The sequence below is a fragment of the Sciurus carolinensis genome, chromosome 1 (assembly GCF_902686445.1).
Source record: "Sciurus carolinensis chromosome 1, mSciCar1.2, whole genome shotgun sequence".
Classification (NCBI taxonomy): Eukaryota; Metazoa; Chordata; class Mammalia; order Rodentia; family Sciuridae; genus Sciurus; species Sciurus carolinensis.
The window spans coordinates 14,051,850-14,075,732 of NC_062213.1; the positions used below are offsets into that span (position 1 = coordinate 14,051,850).

A 23,883-nucleotide genomic window follows, 5' to 3' on the forward strand; every position below is an offset into this window, starting at 1 on the left:
CCAAGGACGACTCTTCCCCGGAAGTTTTCCTAGCACACATTTTCTCAAAAATTAGGAATCACCTTTTACCTCCCTTGGCCATCATTTTAAAAAGGCTCACTTCGCAAGACACGTTTCAAGGCTCTAATTCTCCCGAGAGCACTCCGTGTTTGACTTTTTTTCCTTCTTCAGCACTGCAGAAGCAATATTACGCAAGTGCTCCAGCACTGAGCTCCACTCCCCACCCTTTCGTTTTTTATTTTGAGACAGGGTCTCACTAAATTGCCTAGGCTGACCTTGAACTTGTGATCCTCCTTGCCTCAGGCTCTCAAGCAGTTGAGATTAGAGGCGTGCACCACCACACTTGGCTGTATGTGTCTGTGGCTGGCTTTTAAATCACTTTCTTGATTTGCCAGACCCATCATCTTCCTCTCGCCTCTGCTGTTCACTGGTCTGTCCTGCCAGGCCCGTTTCCTCTCCCCTGCAACCTGTCTTTGGGGTCTTTTCCCACTTCTCTCTCCCTAGAGGGTGAGCACATCACTGTGGACCTTTTAGACCTGTGACCCATTTACAGTATACTTCCCCCCACTAGGACACGAGGCCCTCCCCTCAGGGCAAGGTAAGTGTCCACCTTGTCCCCATCCGCTGTGTCCTGGGCCAGATCAAGGTTCCTGGGCAGCAGGCAGGCGCTCCCCTGTTCCACCTACCCCAGGATCCCTGCAGAAGGCACCAGATGTGCAACTTCTGGCCGATGACCTGTCCTGGAGAGAAGAGCAAACTGACCAATTCACCACTGTCATTTCATTTAAACAGCAGACAGCCAAAAAAAGCGTCAATACCGAAACACTTTATTATGGCTGCACATGTATGAACCAAACTTTGGTCCACTGACTAAAGCCCAAATTGCCTTTCTGGCAAACACACACACGCACACACATACACGCTGACATCTAATTTCTGATTTCTACTGCTTGGCAGTAGTGCAAAACTGAGTTGCCTGAAAAGCCTCTGGAATACAGACTCCTTAGAGTTTAACATTTCACTATTTTTTCTTTTTTTACAGCTGCTCTGCCTCTAAGTAATTTAGTGAAAACTTTTGTACAAATTGACACCATTCTTCCCTAAGTAGTAAACTTAGTTTTCATGGAACGACATTTAATACACTCAATTTTCATCAGTTTATATAATATTTAATTACAAACACGACTAACTTTTGGCCAGCACACAAATTAACTGATAGTTAAAAAAAGTTTTCCGAGCACACCGATATCAGTAGTTAACATTTAACGAGTGTTTACTGCCGTCTCAGAAAACACTGTTCAAAGCATCCGCACGTATTAATTTGTTTAGGGCTCTTAATCACCTTAGAAATCAGTCGTTAGTATTAGTTGGATCCTATAAATGAAGCCTATCGGCACAGAGAGGTTAATTAACTGGTCTAAGGTCTATTGTAAGAAGCAGAACAAAGTTTTGAATCTAAAAAAATGAGATTTCTGAGTAGCCCACCAACCCAAAACCTTTGGTGAGACTTTTACCTCAATTTGCAGCATCAGTTAATCCAGCAAGTGAGCCAAATGGTGGTCACTGACCAATTTCTGCAATTCTTGCTGTGAAATGACAGGGGTGTTTACAACATCTGGCAATCAACAAATGACTGTCTCGGAGGTGGGGGGCTAGACGTGAGCGTGGAGTTGATGAGTGTGTATTTCCACATGGTGATGAATTCTGCTTCCCTGGGTCATCACTGTCTGCAAGAACCCGGATTCAAAGTACCCCTCAGCTTCTGAATGGTAAAGACATGAACTGCTACTGAGGGGCTGGGGTGGAGCGAAAGGCCAGAGAAGCTGGAACTTAACCCTGTCCACGGAGGTGTCTTCACGTTCAGTGACTGGCCAGCAAGGTCACCTGCCCCTGCCGCCTCCTCCACATGGGCTGAGATTCAGGGAATCCCCAACCCGCCAGCACAGATGGCGAGGGGACCAGGCTGCATATGGGACAGCGGGCCTGCAGGGGTGGGCTCCTGACCACCCGGGGACCCAGGATGCCCACACTGTTCAATGTGAACCAGAGGCGAGGCCACGTGGAGTGCCCTGCCAGGTCGGCGACTTTTCCAGGCAGCCCAGAACTGCGGCATCCTCTCTGGGCTCAGGGTCCAGCATCATTTATCCTTTCTGCTGCCCCATGTCACAGAGGCCAACAGAGCCTGGGGGACGAGCGCTCTGGCAGATCCCACTGCAAGGAGAAGATGTGTGTGACAGGGAACCCGATCCCAAGAAGGAGGGAAGCACTCAGTCACAGAGCCCCCTCCCAAAGCCAGACAAACTGGCACCATGTCCCTGAGCAAATGACTTTCCAGACCGGGGGCGTGGTTCAGAGCAGGCAGTGGCTGTTACCTGCAACCCCTCCCAGTGGTGGGAGAAGTCCTCTTGCCTCCCGAAATAATCAGTATCAAAGCGGAACGCAGGAAACTCACAGCTCCTCTGCCTGTGACGGGTGCCAGCGAGGACCCGTGAGCTCCCCTGCAGCCCAGAGGCCACCTGAAGTGTGGTGGCAGGTGACATTAAAAACTACACAAAGCCCAGCACAGTGGTGCATGCCTATAATCCCAGGAACTGGACAGGTGGAGTTAGGAGGATCAGAAGTTCAAGGTCAGCCTTGGCAACTTAGAGAGACGCTGTCTCAAAATAACAAAATGAAAAGAGCTGGGGATGGGCTCAGTGGTAGAGCACCCAGGCTCAATCCCCAGAACCAAAACAAACAAACAAAACAAACAAAACCGGCTTTGGCATTTCTGCCCCTGCATTTGCCAGGGGGTGGCTGGCTAGAATCCAGTGCCCCACATGCTATCCCATCAAAAGGGAGGGAGGCGGACACAGGGACTTCAGGGCCTGGCAGCTGTCGTGGGTGGTGAGGTGCTTTGACAAGAGGCCCAAGGCTCCGAACCCATAGCTGGGAGAAGGCAGCCCCGCACCAGTGCCAGGGCCCGCGGCAGAGGTGTTCTAGGGCCCCGAGCACAGTGGTCAGTTACTAAAGGTGACCCTGCGAATTACTCGGAGGTGGTTGGAGGAGACTGCAGCAGGGACTCCAAGAACCAGTCGCCTCTTCAGCCTCTGCTCTCTGCGGCGTGCAGGCCCGCGGGAGAGGCGTCACCTGCCACCACACTTCAGATGGCACCTGGGCTGCAGGGGAGCTGATGGGTCCTAGTTCTTTCACGCTGCGCTCCACGTCGCCAGCGGGCCGCACCTGCTTCTTCACTGAGCCATCTGCCAGGAAGGCCAACCACACACAGGCACAGTAGGGGGACTTCAGGTGAATGATCCGAGTCCCCCACCCCATCCCTCAGTGTCTGCAGCACAAGAGGCCAAGATCATCAATTGCAGTAGAAGCCATAGAAGCCACAGAACGTTTCTGAGGACCCATCGGCTCCAGGCGGTGCACCGGACAAGTTGGAAGCCAGAGTCATGGGTGGTGCGTTGTTCGTCATCCCCACTGACTGTGGCGGTGCAGACAAGGGGTGGATGACACCCTAGTTCGCTCAGCGAGCTCCTGGGGAAGCCAGCACTTGCGTGCAGCTAGCACGGCGAGCCCCGGCCAGCCTCTTCGCTCTCCACCCCTCCAGCCACAGCCTCCACCATCTCCACTCAACTCTGCCATGGGCTAGAGTCAATCACAGGGCGCCAGTCGCCCCCGTGCGTGCCAAAGCCGGCCAGGCTTTGAGAGCAGCCATGGGCAACAGGGCTGCAGAGTACACGGGTCTCCACACAGATGTCGAGGCTTGCATCCGGAAAACCCCAAATGACCCGCTCCTGCACACAGCCTTTCATCTGCTACAGGGCAAGCTGAGGCTGCTTATTAGAAATGGCGGTTTGTCTGTCTCTCCCTTGTGGGGGATGGGGTCGAGGGGTGCGTGCCAGCCTCACCTCAGAATCACGGCACTGCTTCACTCTGTGGTGCTCTGGCTGGCAGAAACACAGGCCCTGCTCTGCCCCTGGCCACCACACTGGCTAACAGGACAGAGAGGAGGTCTGTCCAGGCCAGCAGCCACCAAGCACACCGCGGGCTCTGCCAATGGACACCGTCCCTGGTGCCAGCTGCAGGAGCACAGAACCGCCAAGCCACTCTCCTCCCACACACAGCCTGCAGCTCCAGGAAACAGAGGTTTGGGACCGCAAACTAAGTGTACAGGAGGGCTGAGCGGCCTACTGCTTCCTTCTTACTTTCTCCAGCAGAGCTGGCAATTGAGAACTTCGCGTTTCAGATGCCTGTGGCTCAAAAGCATCTCTTGAGGTCAGGACACTGTTCCCCTGCATCAAGACACGCCTGTCCTGGAGTCCTTGAGAGGCCAGGCTGTGTCCTCAAGAGGTCCCAAGAGGTCACAGACCTCCTCATTGCCATCAGAACAGCCTGCGCCCTTCTGAATGACAGTACTCGTTACATCCGATTGTCCTTGTTTATTCCAATATTGATATTTCACTCCTGGCTGTGAGCTCTTAAGACCAGGGTCTGTTTAAGTCTTCCCTGTGTCTTCAGGATGGAGCGTGAGGACCCATCTGAAGGGTTAGTTAGTAAATGTGGGTGGGAGGAGAGAAAGATGGAGGGACGAGTGGGTAGCTGGCTGGCTGGCTGGCTAGATGGATGGATGGATGGGTGGGTGGATGGATGGATGGATGGAAGTATGGATGAATGGATAGATGGATGGATGATGGATGGAAGGATGGATGAATGGATAGATGGATGGATGATGAATGGATAGATGGATGGATGATGGATGGAAGGATGAATGAATGGATAGATGGATGGATGATGGATGGAAGGATGGATGAATGGATAGAAGGATGGATGATGGATGGATAATGGATGGATGAACAGCTAAGGGAGTAGGTGGGTGGGTGGGTGGGTGGATGAACAGGTGAATACATGGGTATGTGCATGAATAGACAGGTGGACAAATGAATGTAGATTCAGGGGAAAAGGGGAAAAAAGACTGAAGAGGACTACAATGACGGGCTGTCAAACATGGCCAATCTAGATTGCAGGAGCACAGGGCTTTGGGGCCAAAAGGAGGATGAGCGATCCCCTGAGTCTCACCCCACTCCTTATTGTGTAGAGTGAGATAACTAGAACTCCAGCACCAGCTGCCTGGTGCAGCCACAGGAGTGAAAGTGAGAGAATCCACAGTAACACCAAGGGCTTTGCACAGCCTCCGTCCACAAGGATGAATGACAACACGCACCACTAGCAGAATCTCTGAGACCCACACTCCCCCAGCTATACACAGCCAGCCTGTTCTTACCTGCAACCCTGAGGCTGCTACTAAACCCTCCTAAAATTGCAATGGCATCCAGAGGAAGCCAGGCACAGGGAGAAGGAATGCCCATCTCCTGTCTTTATAGGCCAAACTTAATGCCACAACCACAGCTTCCCACAGGAAAGCCAGTACCTCTGCTTTGGCCCTGGATCACACACCTCATGCAGAAAACAAAGCTGAGCATCAGGTCTTCTCTATCCTAGCTTCCTGCAGTAACTCCTTCTATCAGCAGAAAAGCCCCGGATATCCAGAGACCTGAATGAAGTTGCCCATCTCCTGCTTGGTTATGGAGAACACAGACAAATCAGTGCACAGCTATTTCCTGATAACCAACTGCACACTCAGGTCTGGGCTGAGCACATGCAAGGACAGGAAGTCTAAATCCCTGACTGAGCCCAGAGTCATATCCTCAACTATCCACTGCTCACTCACCCACTGGCTCATGCAGCACATCATTACTGACCACCAGTCACAGGCCACAGGCTAGGCCTGTGTGTGAATCTGCTCTCTGCAGTGTACACCAGAAGCTCGAACTTGATTCCAGGAAGGAACATCCAGCTGTGGCGGCCATGCACACCAGTTACATCTATGTGGTGCTTCTCCATTGTCCACACACTGACCCAGAGACTGACGCCTTTAAACCTTACGACCACCCCAGGGAAGACACCAGATGAGCATTCTCACGGTCGCCCACCACACATTCGAGAAAAGTAAGGTACTGAGTGAGGTTAGGGAAGACTCATCCATGAGCACACAGCAGACCTGAGACAGGAATGTGGGAATAAAGGGAGAGATACTGAGTGACAAAGGAAGTGCCCACAAACCACTGAAATGCAAAAAGCACCCATGAACAATTGCAGCTCCTGAGTAATGTGTCCTTGGCCTGCGCCCTTGATCCACACCCTTGTAACATGAGGGCAATGTGCAAGTACAGGAAGAACTGGCACAAAGTTATGCTGCTCCACCCTGGTCCCACCTCTGTCCAGCAACCATCCATCCCTCTAGAAATATTAATGCCCCACACCAGCGGGTTGCAGGCTCCCCTCTGGAGATGGCCCACATTCTCCCTTGAATGCATAGTCCTTGCTTTATCCCAAAGGCATCTACCCTGAGATTGCCCCCCCCATTCTCCCTCTAATGTGTACCTACTTTACTAAATAATCCTCTGTCTATGCGTGAAGGGCACGCTGATATTCTTTTCCATCACCTATGCCAAGAACCACGCTAGTCCTGAGTCAGGTTTCCCCTTCTCTCCAGAACTCCTTGGACCCTGCTTGGGAGACATCTCTTCTCCTGTGACAGGGCAGTGACACAAACCCTCTTCTTCTGTTCTGTCTCTTCTCCTGTGAATGGGATGTGAGGATCTAGGGCCCAGTGGCCAGGGTAGGCCCGACTGTGGAGGACCTGGATATGTGGGAAGTCGCACAAGTGCCCAGGATGGAGCTCTGGGGGCCAGGGGATGCACCCATGTTGCCAGTGTAGTCAGGAATCCAAAGCAAAGCAAAACCAAGCCCCCGAGGTGTGTGCCAAGAGCTGGAGAGTAGTGGGCAGAGCAGGCAAACCCATCGGGACCTCCCCACTGCAGGCTGCTGGCTACTACCCCAGCCTCGACCTCCTCATCCTTAGGGTTGGGGGGTCCATTCCATCTCTGTAACACCCAGCAGGATTAAGTGCCAGACAGAGTCCCAGGTGAAGCAAGTGCTCCACGCTTCCTCTTTTACCTCTGATGCCACTGCTGGTTGCTTTAATTGAGGTGACATTCAGGTAACGCAAACCTGACCATTTTCAAGTATGCAATTCAGCAGCACCTAGCACATTTGCAAGGCAGGGCAAGCAGTACCTCTACTACTCCTGAACACCTTCACCATGGAAGCACTTAGTCCTCTCCCTCCCTCTTCCCCCCACAACCACCAATCTGCTTGCCATCTCTGTAGAGCTGCCAGTTCTGAAAATCTCATAAAAACGGAGTCAAGCACGTGAACTGGGTCCGGCTTCTTTGGCTCTGCACAGTGTCTTCAGGGCTCATCCCTGTTGCAGTCTGCATCAGTGTCTCTCTCTTTTTTACGGCTGACCAAGGTTTATCCATTCCTCCTGTGAGAAAAAAGGTCTGGTGGTCCATTTTCAGAATATAGTCTTCAGCCTTAATAGGATCCAATTGGAGCCATTTTTAATTGTAGCCCTTCCTTTTTGCTCGACCCAATGTTAAAATTAGCCAGTTGTGTAGATGGGACCCCTGAGTCCTCCTCCAATCAGGTAAGGGACAGCACTGCGGCAGGCATATAGACTGGTGGACTGCCTGCTCAGGTGGCTGGCTAGCCAGGTCCCAGAGCACACCCTCCAAGCAGAAGGTGTGGCCCCTCGTTATTTCTAACGCTCTTGGCATTATTTCTAACCACCCGGGGCATCAGGGCCGTTCCCACACTCTGGCTGTCAGGAATCTGCTGCTGTCAACAACGGTGCACAAGCTTTTGTCTGGACAAACAGTTTAGATGTGCACCTAGAAGTAGAAGCTCTGAGTCAGGGGAGAATGTTCTATTCACTTCCTGAGGAATCACCAACGGCTTTCTATGAAGATCATGCCATCTTGCATTCCCACCAGCCAGGAGAAGGGCTCGGATTTCTCCACACTTACTTTGGTATTTTTTTTTTTGTCACGGCTCTGTTTTGTTTTGTTTTTTAATTATTTTTACAGACTGCATTTTGATTCATTATACACAAATGGGGTCCATCTTTTCGTTTCTGGTTGTGCCCCATATGTAGACTCACACCGTCCTTCAAACGTGTACATAGGGCACGGTATCTTTCTCACCAGCATACAGGGGCACACAGCCCGTGGTTTAATTCACAGCAGCTTTTACCTTCTCTGAAGAAGTGTGTACTCAAGTGTTCGTTTGCCCACTTTTAAATAGGGATCTTTATCTTTTTGTTGTTTTCCGCTATAGTTTTGAGTCCGGGTATAACAAACCCAGTGTTGCCTCAAGTCTACTCAAGTATCTGGGGGTAACAGCAGCCACAGAGAGACTGGGTCACGTAAAGACCCCCAAACTGCAGGGGGCTGCATGCAGGCACACAGAGGATGAGAGCCCCCTGTGCACCCCTAGCCACCCCTCACAGAAGCCTCTGGAGCCACTGGAGGTCGCTCTGGATAGAGCGCGTGGAGGGAGGAAAGCCTGTTAGGGACTTAATTCCACTTAGCCTTTCTTGGAGTGCCTGCTAGGTGATTTCAAGGACTCTGGCCAGCTGTTTTCCATTTTCCCCAGCAGACAGGGAGGAGGAAATGTGCACAGCAGGGAGCAGCCTGGGCCAGAGGAAGCCCTCTGAACTGCAGGCTTTACCTGGCAGGTCTGCCACACCTGCAGGGCGGCAGACCACCCACGGACTGCCAGGACCTGCCCAAGCTGCAGCGTCCCCAGGGGGCCTCAGCTTAGCTGCCCTGTCCCCATCAAAACTCCTTCACCGGAGACTAGCAGTCCCACGTGGCCAGCATCAACCCGGACACTCCATGCAATCCCTGAGGGCACACGTCAGGCCTGGCTCCCTGGATCAGGGCAGGTACAGAGGGGATCCTGGTGTGACCCCCAGGTGCTAGGAGCAGACACTGAGAGGATGCTGTTCCTGACCCAGAGAGGTTCACAACTGACCAGGTCACTGGGAAACCACTCATGCCAAACCAGCAGAAGACAAGGCTCCACGGGACAGGAAGGCTGGCAATGGAGGAGAGTTTAACCTCAAGGTGAGCAAGAGAGGACGGGACTTCCCCGTGGGGGCTGCTCAGCAGCAGGACTCCAGGATTTCTAAATGCATGGGCTGGGGGCAACGGTGGGGGAGCAGGAAATAGAAAGTGGTGGTCCCTTTTCGGAATGTAGTCTTCAGCCTTAGTTGGATTCAATTGTAGCCATTTTAATTGTAGCCCTTCCCTTTTTCCCACCCCAATTTTAAAATTAGCCAATCGGGTAGTTCATACCCCTGAGGCCTCCAATCAGGGCAAAGGGAGCGCTGCGTTAGGTAGATACACCCAGGTGTATACGCCCAGGTGCACTCGCTAGCCAGGTTCCCCACATGCCCTCTGATCAAAGTAAAGGTTTGCCACGCTCACCCACTGTCCAGCGCACGTTTGGTTTCTTGTGGCTCCTCATTATTTTAACGGGGGGACCACAGTCCCTACAAAGATGTGGAGAAAGGAGCCCACAGGCTCACCTAACTAAGGCCGCTCAGATCCAGGACTCCACCAAAAGCCACGGCCCCCAAGCCCGTCCACCAACTCCCCCACACAGAACCACACCCATTCTTTATCCAGGACCAACCAGCCCCACCCGAGGACCTGCGGTGAGGTTCGGTTAAAACAGTTTATGGAACGCAATGCTGCTCTTTCTGTCGGTCCCCCACCATCACCACCTAAGATAAGAAGTGTGAGGCCAAAAGGAGCCAGGATGTCACACAGCACCAACTCTGGCCCATGACAGAAACTCCCAACTTTCCTAAGCAGCACCCCAAAAAGCAGAGTTCCGCGGCTGCAGCTCCCTGGTTAACTTTTCAAAAAGCTCCTCGCCCCCCTGAGCTCATCTGAAAATAAGGAATACACCGGGCTTGCAGAGAGAATAGGACCCCCCGTCCCACTTTGCAGGGCCAGGTCACTCAGCTCCAGTTAGGCCTGATCCAAGCTACCCCTGAGCACCTTTGCAAAGCCAGTCAGATTAGCGGATGGGAGCTGGGGACCAGTGGCCCCTCGTGCTGTTGTACGCAGGTCAGAGACAGCACTCGGGAGCATGCTTACCCGTGGGGTTCCCAGGGCGGGTTCCAACACAGACACGCCTGAATCCACTCAACTGACCAGTCCAGGAAACCAATGTCCAGAGCAAAAGACATGACTGTGAACGAGAAGTTACTCAAAGAAGCAGGCAGCGGGGCAGCCAGTTCTGGGAGTCTGAGAGGCCTGGCTTCCTCTGCATCTCGGCGTGGTCCAGAGCAAGGAGAGGAGATGGTGTCTGTGGTCCCAGCCTGTCCCAGACTCTGAGCAGAGGCTCTGGAACAGACAGACTGGGAGGAACCGAAGCAAAGCCCCTTCTCCATCCCTTCCCCAAGCTCCTACATCACGGAGGCTGAGCCCAGCAGGTACAGGAGTGCCTAACCCTAATTTATACTGTCCTTTACCACACCCACATGATCACTCAGTGTCTCCACCACTGTTCCCTCTCCAGCCCCTGCCCACCACCAAGACCGGCAGGCCAGTACCGCGGTTAATGACAGCACGAGCTCCGGAGTCAGACTGCTGGAACTGCAATGCCAGCTTGGTTTTAGCTGTGCGACTTCAGAGACGGCAGTGAGCCTCTCTGAGCCTCCATTTTGTTCTCATTTGTAAAATGGGCCTAATTATAGCACTACACCTCCTAGGATTATTACTACAGAAATTAAATCACATAACAGATGAGGCTAATTTGAATGGCCCAAGAGTTAATAAGCACTAGATAAATGTCAGCTGTGATTATTAGTTACTAATCTAATTATCATGATCAGGAAGCCATTTAATTTAATAGATCTGATCGGTGAGAGCTTCATGGATTGTCAAATTGGACAGAGATTTACCAGCACAAGACCATTAAGAAAAGCAGGAAGGAAACTAGCATTGTTAGCTTCCTACACACGCCATCAGAATTTCACAGTGCCCCCCACGGAGTAGAGATTCTGACCCTCAGTCTGCGGATGAGGACACCAGAGCTCAGAGAGGCCAAGGTGATGCGCTGCTCTCCAAAGCCAGTCCATTTGTTCAGGGACAAAAACAAACTTGCAAAGCGTCACCTCCCCATGCATGTTGCCTTGCCCGTCCCTTAACACACGGCTGCTCCCCACCGTCACTCCTAGTCGTCCTACTGGCCCACTGCAGTGGCCCTGCTAACTGCTCTTCCCGCCACACCCTAGCAGGAAAGAGAGGTCACGGCGTGCAGAGACCCTCCCGGCACCCCAGGCCCAGCACCTTAGGATTCATCCTGCCACAAGCACTGGCCTCTGCCCCCTCTAGAAACCATGTCCCTCTCCCTCTGTGGTACAGCAGCGCCCTGCTTCCGCCTGGTTCCAGAATCCCTGGCCATTCTGCAGTTGGGAACACTGGGATTTGGAAGGAATGCTTGTAGGGCCACATGCTGACAGGTATGAAGCCATGGATTCAAACCCAGGCTCTCTGTCCCTGAGACACATCCCTTTGAACATTCCAGGCTGTTTTCCGGGTGTTCCACCTCACCGGAGGAGAGGCAGGCACTGCTTTCCAGTAAGGCCCTGAGCACACAGCAGGCAGCCACTCACACCTCAGAGGCTCTGCATGGCAACCGGCAGACACAGCAAGATGGCCAAGTGGCCTGCAGGATCCCCGCCCCTTTAATTTTTAAAAGGCTCCACCAGGTCTCTGGAGAATTCTTGGTTCATGGGCAAACATGAACTCAGATGAAGGGCTCTGAGATACGAAGTGAACAGGAACAGCCAGAAATGCTCACCGGCTCACCCAAGACGACTCAGAATGGCAGGCGCCACCTGGGGAAAAGCATCCCTGAGCTCAGAGGACAGACCAACTCAGGCCAGGGAAGTCAGAAAGGGCTTTGCAGAGCCTGCAGTTGGGTTCAAGGTCAAGATGGGTTGGGGACAGAGAGAGGGAGAGTCAGAAACCCTCACAGGAGAGTGGGACGTCAGCTTCTGCCCCTGGCAACATCAGCAGCTGCCTCGCCAACGCTGCCCCACTAGAGCAGCCACAGCAGGTGGTTCCTCCCCTCCACTCCAGGGAGCCAGCCTCTCCAACAGTCTTGACAGGTCCCATCTCAGGGTCCCAGAGGACGGGAACATTTAACCACAAGTTAAGAACCGAAGGTGAAAGGATCGATCCGCAAATTCGCGCAAAGAACAAGGGTCAAGGTCCCAACGGTCGAGGGTCTTCCAAACAGGCTGCCCAAAGTGACCGCGGACGGGAGAAGTTTGGCTTTCTAGAGTGGAATTGTACCACAGCTCTGCCTTGCTCTAGCACCCGAATGAAGACAAGAAAAGACAAAGGCGAATTCCAAAAAGATGAGGCAGCCATGAAATTAAGACAGAGAACGCTGCGGAGGACGCAGAGCCTCAGCAGAACCGGAATGGAATTTCCTCCGTAAGTCACTGGAAGGCTACAGACCCAGATGAGAAAGGCCCCCTGCGGCCACGGCTGTGCACACAGGAGGAAGCTGGTGGGGAAGGGACACTTTTCCTTTCTGTTGGCTACCCTCTCTGCCCCCTCCCTGGGTCCAGCCGATCCCTCCTCACACCCTCCGTAAAACTCTTGGCTCAGAAAACCCAAAATCCCCAATCACTGGGGCGACACTTAAAATGGTGAGGACTTCATGGAAAAATACAAATATTTCACATGATCTCTGCAGCCACAGCTTCCTGATCCCAACCTGCTCATTTGATGCACCATGTAAAAGGCCAGAGATCCATCAATAATAGTCTGAACTGTTTGGAGTAGGCTTCTTCCTTTCTGCCACCAGGCCTGCCGCACCCCCTTTCAGTGTCCACCCAACAGGCCAATAGAGCTGTATTATAACTTCCGGTCATCCTCCTGAGTGCTGGCTGGCAGCTGGTTATGACTTCCGGATACCCTGCAGGGACTGTAAACAGCAGGTTCCTGTAACTTCCTTCAGGCACAAGGGACCAGCCTCCTGCAGATCAAGGGCTCCTGCTGTCCTTATGGAGCCAGAGGCCCAGCCTTGAGGGCACTGAACACTGAGACTTCTGGGGTAGGAAGCATGTGCCCAGGAGTAGGACGGAAGGCCAGCTTAGTTCTGACCTCTCCCAGCCTGTCTCCACCCCTGCAGCAGGAAGACCACCAGGCATTTACCTCTTGGGGTTGCTGGAAGCGTCACTTAAATCTTATCACATATTGGGTATTCGATAAAGAGTAGGACTCACTGAAGATGTAGCTCCATGGTAGAACGCTTGCCTAGCATGCACAAGGCCTTAGGTTTGATTCCCAGTGCTGGGGAAAAAAAAAACTAACCACACTAATAATCCCAAGGGAGGTTCAGGTGGGATAATCACAAGTTTTGAGGCCAAACTGGGCAATTTACTGAGACCCCATCTCAAAATAGAAAATAAAAAGGATTGAGGTTGTTAACTCAGTGGTAAATCTCCCCTGGGTTCAGTCCCTAATACAAAAAAAAAAATAAAAAAGTGGGTGGGGAAAAACACATTAGAACCCGACTATCAAGGCCCACATTTCAAGATCCCCAACCATGATTAAGTTCATACATTTGACAGGATTGATCAGAACCAGGCTCAAACATCAGACCCCAGAGGTGACACATCTCTAGGACACAGAACAGAGCCTGCCCCCTCAGAGGACATCAGAGGTGTCCTTAAGCCACTTCTCACCCACTCATCACACCACGGGGCACAATCTGCTGGACCTAAGCCTGACTTCCGCCCAGTTTTCCCTCCGCCGCCATGTTGCTATCTAGACATTTATCATCCTCAGGAAGATGCAGGATGCCTGTGCCATCTGAATTCAGAAGCAGTGTCAACTAGAAACCTCGCAGCCATTTGGAGGATTTATTTTGGTGCTAACTAGAAAGCAGACGAAACCCCAGGAATGCCTTAATTAACTCTGCAAGTGGCAGCCAGGCTTCCCGCCCCCTCCTGTCTTGCTCAGGTTCCCTCAGATTTCCAACAAGGACAAAGGGATCTACAGGAACAAGAAGGTAACCCAGGTAGCCATCAGGGTCTTGTCCTGAGAGCAAAGCGGGGAAGCAGCTCCCATCTGGAGGAAGAGTGGCCCGGGTCATCCCAAGAGCTGCCACAAACCAAAGCATGACAGTCAGCAAGGTCCGGATCGCCTCTGGACAGTTGTAAGGTCCCTTGTAAAGTGGTTGACAGAACGATGGCCAGGCTTCATGGCACGCTTGGTATGTGTTGGGTGCTGTGCTAAGTGTATCTCATTAAAACCTCAAAACCTTCCCACACAGAGGAAATATTAGAACCTTATGTGACAGATAGGGAAACTGAGGTCAAGACAAGTTAAATAACTCGCCTGAGACCACATTCACCCATGGTAAAGTCAGGATTCAACCCTGGTCAGTCTGCTTAGACCCCGTGAAACCACTGTACCTGGTTGCATGTGACAGAAAAGACTAGGTTGGGTAAATCTAGAGTGGGAGACTGACCAGACGTCCAGGCCCTCACCCATGGGGTGGGGATAACCAAGCAACCTGGCAGCATTGCTACAGCAAGTAGATGAGAGGAAGCCACGTAAAACCTCGGAAGAGAGCAAATACGCAACCTCAAGGGAGCCCGTGGGGCCTCAACGTCTCAGCCCTGCATTAATAGGTGCTCAGTGAACACTGATTGGATGGAGAGGTGAACAGCGAATGTGTGAGCCTTCCAGGTTTGTCATAAGGAATAAATGGTGCACCAAAAAAGGAGCTGCCGGCACTCCAGAACACAAATACAGGCACTGCAGGAAACTCTCTTCCAGGTGGGGCTCCCTGGACGTCACCCCTGGACACTACACAGTGGTCCATGTCCTGAAACCAATCAGCCCCCAGCAAAAACAGTGAAGCTCAGCATACAAAAGAGCAGGGGAAAGGGCGATAAAGCAGGAGGAGGGGGCGCACTTACGCACCACCCGAGCCCTCTACCCCAAGCCACCTAACAAAGCTGGTCCAGTCAGACCCTGAACATCTGCCTGAGCACCTGTGTGTGAGTCTGGGCGAGGAGGAAGCCATGCAGAATGGAGAAGGGCCTGGGTTCTGCAGCCCCCTGCAACACAGCCTGGCCCCAGGGAGGCACACGGGCTCGGAAGGGCCCCAGCTGGCATTAGTACTACGATGACTCCGTATAGAAACCCTTAGCACTTCTGAACAAGGGGCCCTGCATTTGGATTTGCACTGAGTCCCACATGTTGCGTAGCTGGTCCTACCTACCCTGGAAGAGCTGGAAGGGCCAGCTTCCTCCCCTCACAGCCTCGGTCTCAGCAGCGACATGGATGCGGCACCCACAGTGAAATGGGGGCACGTGCCTTCCTTGGAACTGCCAGGGCTGGCCAGGCCCTGCACGCCAGCGCTGGGCAATATGAGTTGCTTCCCCCTCACGGATGAGAGCCTCGGCTTATCCGCCCATGACCGGGGGTAGCATGTGGGTCTTTTAAGGGGCCAAAAGGCCAGAGACAGACACACACCCTGGAAAGGTGGGTATTGCCAGCCCCACCGCCCCTGTCATTGGACCCAGCTGGCCCTGAGAGGCACGCCACCCCGGGATGTCAGCGTTCGGTAGAGCCAAGTGGGGGAGGGCCGCCAGCTCAGCGCCTGGGCCAACATCCACCCTCTCCTGGAGGGAAACCCCCAGAGGACAGGACACGGGCTGGGCTCGGAGTGGCTCCCGCTGGGCGTGGCCACAGGAAGTCTGCAGGCCGCCAGGCAAACACGGGAGAGCTGCAAGGAGCACTCAGGGTGTCACGGAACCACATGTGCGGAGAGCGACCGGCCGGCTGCCTGGGACGGAGGGGCTCGCAGAATGCAGGGCTTCAGTGCCGAGGCCAGAAAAGTCCTGGTCACCCGGCCACTGAGGCCACTTCACTTCTTTTTTTTTTTTTCCTTCAAAAACAATGATCCAAAGCAAACAAGCCACATCCCAAGCAGGTGGTGATCCTGGGGGTGGGAACAGGGCACTCCTTAAGTGACCCTTTGTTGCTTCTTTTGTGCTTCAGATCTAGACAACTCACACTATGCAGAGAAACTGTCCCAAATCTACACCAGACTCCAGAATCCAAAAAGACTCTCTGAAAGACAGTGGAAGGCAGAGAAGAAGCAGGGAGCTGGGACGGAGCACCTCACCGCGGCCTCGGCGCTGGTCTCAGCCGCCGGGCCTGGAAGGAAGGTGCCGGAGGGTCCCATCTCCTGTGCTCGGCCAGGCTCCTCCCCAGGAATCGGCTCAGCTGTCGCTGGGCTGTGCTCCCTCTGGGTCTCTCTGGGGAGGATGGCAAGCCCGCTCTCAGGCACTTTCCCAGAGGTGACTCATCTGTCTTCTCAGCAAGCACGTGAGGGTCACAAGGCCTGGCCCACCACCCCTCTGAGAGGTGAGGATCGGAGCACCACAGAGCTCCCAGGACTGGCCAGGGCTGACTCAACACACAGAAGCCAGAAGGCACAGAGGCGCTCTGCCCACCCGGGCCCGGCTGGCTCCCCGGCTTACCTTACGACAGGTCATGTTTCCTTCCCCAAGGAGGAAAGGAAGGTCCAGAGAGGTCAAGCGATCCCAACTGAATGGGTCCCAGGTTTTCTAACATCCCAACAAGCTTCCCAGGGCATTTCTCCCTCAGGAAAGTTATTTTTATTACTGTATCTTCACATTTCCTGAAGATGCTACAAGAAGCCTCTGGCCCCGGGGTGAGCAAGAAGCCTGGGAGAGGGTGGCTGGCTGCGCTTGCTGCCCTGGCCGTGGCCTCCAGCTAAGCGGCCCTGAGCTTCCGAGTGACTCAGCGGCCCCAGCACTGCACTGCTCTTCCCAGGAGCCACAGGCCAGCTGGGGCAGGAGGCGAGTGCCCCTGCTCTTTTGGCAATCACGTGGCACCTCCCAGAACCCCCAGCAGTGACGGATGGTGGCACATGGGTAGATGGGGGGAAAGACACCCTCCCCGGCAAGCAGCCAACACTCCAGCAAAGAAAGGGGGACGAAGTCCCCGGTGCCACTCCTCCCCCTCCCCCACAGGAAGCAATCCGCTTTCTGGCAGGGTGAGAGGTGAGAGAGCCACCCGACTGACAGGAGCACCCACTCCCAACCAGGGCAACCAAGCCATCCTGAGCCCGAGTGGAAGGAAAAGGACCACGCTCGGTCCATCTGCCTGAGCTGAGTCCCACCCAGGGTGGCCCGTCCATGCCAGCCCTGTTCTGGTCCCAGCATCCTAACGGTGGTGCTTCTCTGGTCTGCAAAGGCTTTTCCCTGAAGGTTCCATGAGCCACATCAGAGGATGTGTCCCGAGACAGTAACAGCCGACAAGTCTGCTTTTGATCCTGCCCCACGGGTCCTAGCTAAACGCATCACAAGGGTCGACGTCAGAATAACAAAACGTCTTTTCTTGTTTTTTGGGGTAACTAGGTCACCTTTCAAGCTCCTCATGCACCCTTCACTCTGGCCCTCCCATGCACAGCTGAGAGCGATTTCCAGACTCCGCAAACAGGACTTTCTTCTCCCCTAATCATCGGCCCACTGTCGCTCAGGTTAGTCAGCACCGTAGGAAGAGGCCCTACACACCCACCCTCACCGAGGCTTCCGGTGGTCAAGGTCATGGTCTTGCTTCAGAGTGTGAGACTGCTTTCAGGAGTGCTTCCTGACCTTCCATTGCCTCCAGACCCACTCAGGGATGACGGGAGGTCAGACAGAGACCCTGCTGGAGTGGCACCCTTCATTAACTCTGGAATTCCACAGGCCAGTGTTTTCTCAAGCCTTCTTACACTGAAGGCTCAGGAGGAGGAGGCCACAAGCCTCAACCCCACAGGCCCTCACTACAGAAGCCAGGAGACAGCTCCACAGGTGAGGCCTGCAGCCTCTTGGCCCTTGGAGAAGGAGCTAACACTTAGAGAGCAAATGCTAGCTGGCCAGCGCTGGGTATGAACTAGAGATGTGGAGGCGTCACAGTTTGCAGATGAACCAAATGAAGGTCAGAGAGGTTAAGGAACTTGAGCAAGGTCACACAGCTATGAAACAGCCAAGTTCCAAGTCCTGAGTGATTTGGCTCTAAAGACCATACTCTTCCAATAATTATAGATGGATGTCCAAGAGGGTAAGACCTCTTTGACACAGCCACTTCAATGGGCAGGTTGCTAAATGACCATGCCTGATCCAGGTCTGCAGGATCAAAATCCCACATGACCACTGAGACCCGAGTGTAATTCAGGGATGGGACAGTTCACACAGCACTGAAAACAGTTCCCTTGGCACCACTGAGATCACCCCTTGCCATTGCTGCACCCCCTGCAAAATGCAATGGCTGTAGGTTCTGTTATCTGTCAATATCACAGCATAGCACGCCCTCAATAAACGTGTGCTAAGTGAGCAGCCCCGGGAAGGCCTTCTTCTGAATTCCTATAAAACCTCAAGAAAACACTGTCCATAAGCGGCTTGACAAGTCCCATGTAAATATCACATTGCAATAAACTTCCTTTCAATGTTTATGATACAGAAGAAATTTCTGTCTCTCCAAAGCAAACAGGCCCCCTTCCTCTAGACCAAGGACAACCTACTGCTGATAGGCCCATTGCTGGTACACAGCCTCGCCCCCTCATTTACATATCGCCTAAGTAGCAGCTTTCCAGAGCCCAAGACTGACGACTGGTGCAGAAACACATTGCTCCCAAAGCCAAAAGCATTTACTCCCGAGCCCTGATAGGAATTGTTTGCCAATCCTTAATTTAGACATAAGTATCACCTACTCAGCACGTGCCAACTAGGAAGCACAGAGATAAACAACATTCAATTTTAGTGGCTCAGTCATCTTCAGTATTTTTTATTTCTCTATGCCTGTCTGTTTTGATCTTCTAATTGCACTTTAGCTTCTAACTTAGAAATAGCTGATATTTCTTCAGTGCATATTATAAGTCAGACGCTGAATCGAGTCCTTGCATGTGTACCCTTCTCTAATTCTCACCATAAACTCATGGGGGAGGTAGAATTATCTTCTATTCATTAAGGAGAAATGAATGAAAAATGAAGGAAGGAAGATGCCATCCATGGACTGCACAGGGGAAGTATTTACTGTCATAACTCAACCTTATAGAGCATTACAGAGGTTGATGGGGAAATGTGGGTGATTGGCCATATGACAAAGTAGGCAGGACCAAGATCGGTAGCTGCAGTCAGTGTGAACAGACTCGTGGGATTATAAGGCACTACTGTGCTGGTATTCTTTTGGTGGTCAAGTTAGCTTCAAACCAAGGGGTACAGTCACTTCATCATGAATCCTTCCAGACTTAGGGAAAATCACAATGGACCAAAGTCTCAGCTGACCTGGGCAGAACTCAGTTACCCATGTCACAGACCCTGTCCCCGTGACATGGAGAGGGTCACACAGCCAACAGAGCAAAATCTAATCAAGAACCTGGGCTTCAAATTGAGTCCTCTTCAAGAAGGCTCAGGTCACCTTTGTTACCTTAATAATTTTACAAAGACGAAGATATTTGTCTCAAATATCTTCATCCTAAGCAGTAACATCTGCAAAATCAAAGGCCTCATGCACCATGTGTGGGGTTTTTTCCCCCTGAATTTGTCAAAGTAATGTGAAACAATCATTTTGTTTAACAAAAGCTTCCTGTCTACTGAAATCACCTTCACACCCCATCAGCTCACCAGGAAACTCTGACCAAGCAGGGGCAGAGGGCTGACGGGTCCATGTGCACACACAGCCTCTGCTCTATCCGAGGACAACCGTGACAGCTTTGGATGCCTCTGAACCTCGGTTTCTTCCAATGTAAGTGGAAGGGCCACGCCCACCTCACCAGACTGGGAGGTCAAGTGGGCTCCTTCCAGGTGTTTAAACAGCAGCTCTGAAGCAGCCCCAAACTGGTCGCTGAGAACCCTGGAGGAGTGGACACTGAGCCATCTCTCACAGTGACAGCTGAGGGTCCACATGGGCAGGAGGGCAGCCCTGAGGACTAGAACATGGGCTGTCAATCACCACAGGGGCCCATTGAGGAAAAGCACAGACTGAGACATCAGGGCTCGGCAAGAAATACGTCCTGTCAAGTAGCTGCCGGAAGACTGAGATGGGATCGGCCAGGGAGCTCCTGGGCTGTAAGCAGAGGTGCAAACTGCACAAACACGAATGGAAAACTGCGGAGCTGCTTTGGGCTCAGGAAGCATGGGCCCCAGAACCAGCAGCAGTGGGGACATGGGGCAACGGGGTGCACCAGCACCAGCTGCAGGACCTGCCACGTAACTGGCGAGTCCTGGGGCCACTGGGCCTGGTGCTGTCCTGAGAGCCAGGTCTGGTTTCCACCTGCGCCACACCTGTCACCCACCATAAGTGTGAAAATGCCCCTTTGACAACCGAAATTGTCCCAGCTAAGAAGAGAACTACAGTTTCCTTCCAGGGTGCCTCTCTCCAGGGGCACGGGGTGGGGTGGGGGTGCACCAAGAAGGGAGGAGAAGTTGTCTCTCAGCTCCAGGACCCATGGCTTTGTTGTCAGACGGAACCATGTTCAAATCCTTCCTGTTTTCCCTGGGGACACTCACTGACCTTGACTCTGTGTGCCCCAGTGACTCCAGCTGTAAAACTGATTCTAATGATAGCACCTACCGGGCCGGCAGCTCTGTTTTGAGGTCTGAATTGAACAATGTGCGCAGTGGTCCCTGCACAGACCTGGCTTAAGGAACGGTGGTGATTGCTCTACTCGCGCCCACAGGGAGCAGCCTCCTCACGGACGCTGCAGGAATCTCACTTGGCCGTAACCGCCATGTGTCCCCTGGTCCCCGGGCCCACTCTGCCCTCCCATGGGGAGCAGCAGATAACCCAGACCACCACAGTGGTGTTGTTCCAGGAAGTAACTGATAAAAGGAGAAAGACAGAGCCGTGGGCCATGCGATAAGCGAGGCGCAGCAGCCACAGGGCCACCACAGAAGAGTTGGGAGGAGAGGCCTAGGAAGGCAGAAGGCCGAGAAGGTCCGTGAGCACCTCTGCTCCCACGCTCACTTCCTAGCAGAGACCCCGCCTCGCAAGATGGTTCTGCTCACCACGCTGACCAGCCCATCTCCCAGCCCTGAAAGTCTCCCCAGAGCCTCGGCAGCCCTCTCTGGCCAGGCACAGGAGCACAGCACCCTTCACCCTGTGCTGCAAGCCCCGTGTCCTCAAGGGTACAGGTACAGAGCACCCTAGAGCTGGCCCCACGTCCTGGCTGCGAAGTCCGGGGGCCCAGACCAGTGCCCGCCTCCTGAGAAACAAGAAAAAACACCCAGTACTGAGGACCCAGCCGCTCTCCACAGTGGGCAGCGCTCGCTCCACACATTCTTCTAGAAAAGTCCTCGCCCTTCAGCTGGAGTGGCCTAGTGTGGCATAAAACACTGGGGAGTTCTCAGCTCCCTGCTCTGCTTTCTCCCCAAAAAAACACCCTTGAGCGAGTAGCTGAGGAGCCTCTAGGTTCCCGACTGGAAGGCGGCCTCGCCTCGTGGGATGGTCGGGCTAAGCGATGCAGATGCTCCAAGGGTGTTTCCTTCCCGGGGTCCTCCTCAGGGAAGCCGAAATGAAGCCACAGCAGAGCCCCATCTTGCCAGCCAACAACGCTAACGTGAGTGGAGTCTCATAGGTGCCCAGCCTGCGAGCCAGAGCCTGGTTCCTAGCCTGAGAGAGAGCGCTCGCTGTGTGGAGACAGACTCAAACCCAGCCACTTGCACAGATGAACAGAAAACCATGCATCCAGGAGTGTGGGCGGGAGCAGCGTGGGACAGCCGGAGGACTCTATTCACATGAGGAGGTGAGGACAGCCTGACCAAGAAGACCCACTGGCATGAGGGAACCAGGAAGTCACTGCTATCAGACCCCAGGCCCTGCCCCCAGTGCCCTCTTGGCAGTCAAATGCCCGGTGGCCCGGGTGACCTGCGTGCTCCTGTCCCTGGCTGTAGGAACTGGCGATCTCCTCCAGGCAGCCCAGCACTAAGGCAAACCTCTTTTGGAGCTACCAACTTCCCAAGCCACCAAGTCCAGACTTGAGAGGCCGGTCCTTCTCCCTGTCAGCTGCAGAACCAAGCAGGCCTCTGCTGGCAAGCCCAGCTTCTGCTCCATCCAGCTGGCAGGAGGCTCTCTCTTCCCTTGCCTACCGATGACCTGCCACTGGACCTACTTACAGGCTCCAGGGACTGTGACCCTTCATCAGCTGTCCACGCCAACCAGTAGTGCCCAGTTCAAAGTCTTACGCTGCCTAGCTGGCTCTGCTCAGAGTGGCTTTCAAGGGCCAAGTGATGCCCACCCTCCCCAAGCCTCGGCACCACCCAGACCTGTGCTGAGTGTCTGCCAGTGTCTATTTTGTGATCATCAACACCAATGACCCCATAAAGCAGGATGATACTTCACCCCTACTAAAGAGAAAGGGGAAAGGAACCCAGCAGTCACTTGCCCTGAGTCACAAAGGACACAGGTGTTACAGACCGAAACCCAGGACAGGCACCTACTGGCCCATGACTCTCTCAGCATCAGCCACGTGGTCCTACGTTGTTCCCGCCGCTCTGTGTGGGGCTAGACAACCCTCCCCCAGTGCACATCTTCCCTACTGAACCTCAGGTGTCCCAATTCACTAACCATCGCATCTTCCTTCAATCTTTCTGCAGAATTCAGGACCGAGTGACAGGCACTCACGGTGTCTTAAAGACACGGAATGCTCCGGAGGCCCTGGCCTTCAAGGCACGTACGCCCTGGAAGACTTAGATACAAGATCCAGGAAGATCAGGGAAGGGCGAGAGTAGGACAGCACACGTCCGCACAAGGCACGGGGGCAGCTCCCAGGAAGGACCTTTCAGTTTCCATCTGTCTGTCCCAAGCGCCCCAGACACACAGATGAGTCCCGAAATGCTAGCTCTTCTGAGGACCAGTCACACTGGAGCCAACCTTCCGCCACCATCCAGGACAGCCTCACCTAAAGCCCCAAGCACGCTGCACAGAATATGCAAGAGATGCTTCACAGCAAGATGGCGACTCACGTTTCAGAGCGAGCCCGAGGGAGCCCGAGGGAGCTGGCAGCTGTGATCCTTGGTCCAGTCTGGCCCCTGAGGGCATCCAAGCTGGAAGAAACCACAAAGCCCTTGGCCGGGGTCTTCCTTAAAAATCTCTTGTACCATCCTGAAACGTGTCGCGTGTGTGTAATTCCAGGGCAAGACTCCACCAGTCTTATTCCCCAGGAGACGGAACATCGCTATAAATCCATCAGGCTCAGGGAAGATCTTGAGTGAGGCTCCTTGAACTGGCAGCGCAGCTGTGTTGAGCAGCATCTTCTTAACCTCCTTCTGGTCCAAAGTTCAGGCCTGGACAGGGAGGAAGGAACAACAGTCTTGTCACACTCACTGACCCAGAGCAGTGGACAGCCATGCTCGCTCCTTGTATTTGACCCAACATTCTCAGAGAAGAACTGACAAAAAACAACTCTGCACGACTCTGGCACCCAAGCCCAGTGAGGTGGGAGTACCTGGGGCCAGCAGTGGAGTGTTGCTTCCCAAGATGTACCAAGGACCCCTCCACCATGGGCCTTCCAACCACTGAGGGGTCCTCAGATTTGCCCCGGGAGGAGATGGAGCCGAGTGTGTCCATGATGCAGAAAAGCAGAGTTAGGTGTCTGGCTTAGAGCCACAGAAAGGCCAGGCCTGGCACCCGGCCTAGGCTCCCCCGCGGGGCGGTGAGGTCCCAGCAGTGAACTGAGAGGCTGAGGGTCAGCTTGTGGGAAGTAGCTCTTTGTTTTGTTTCTTTTGAAAGACAACCACAAAACCCTGGCGGAGCGCCAGACCTGGTCCCGCACTGTGAGCGTCTTAGGGCAGGGTCTGGGGCCTGTTCCTTTCCTGCTCACTCACTCAGCAATCCCGGGGCCACTGAGGTTCCAAGTACTGTCCAGCTACAG

General features: G+C 53.6%; 1 long non-coding RNA gene across 4 annotated transcripts in view; it reads right to left on the minus strand.

Annotated features, from left to right (window-relative positions):
• The window catches only part of LOC124973028 (uncharacterized), a 148,435-nt gene that overhangs the window by 55,036 nt on the left and 69,516 nt on the right, over positions 1 to 23,883 (minus strand). For all 4 annotated transcript variants that reach the window (XR_007106618.1, XR_007106610.1, XR_007106622.1 and 1 more), the window contains one exon: positions 22,976 to 23,296. This is a non-coding gene — a long non-coding RNA (uncharacterized LOC124973028). The remainder of the gene's footprint in view (positions 1 to 22,975; positions 23,297 to 23,883) is intronic.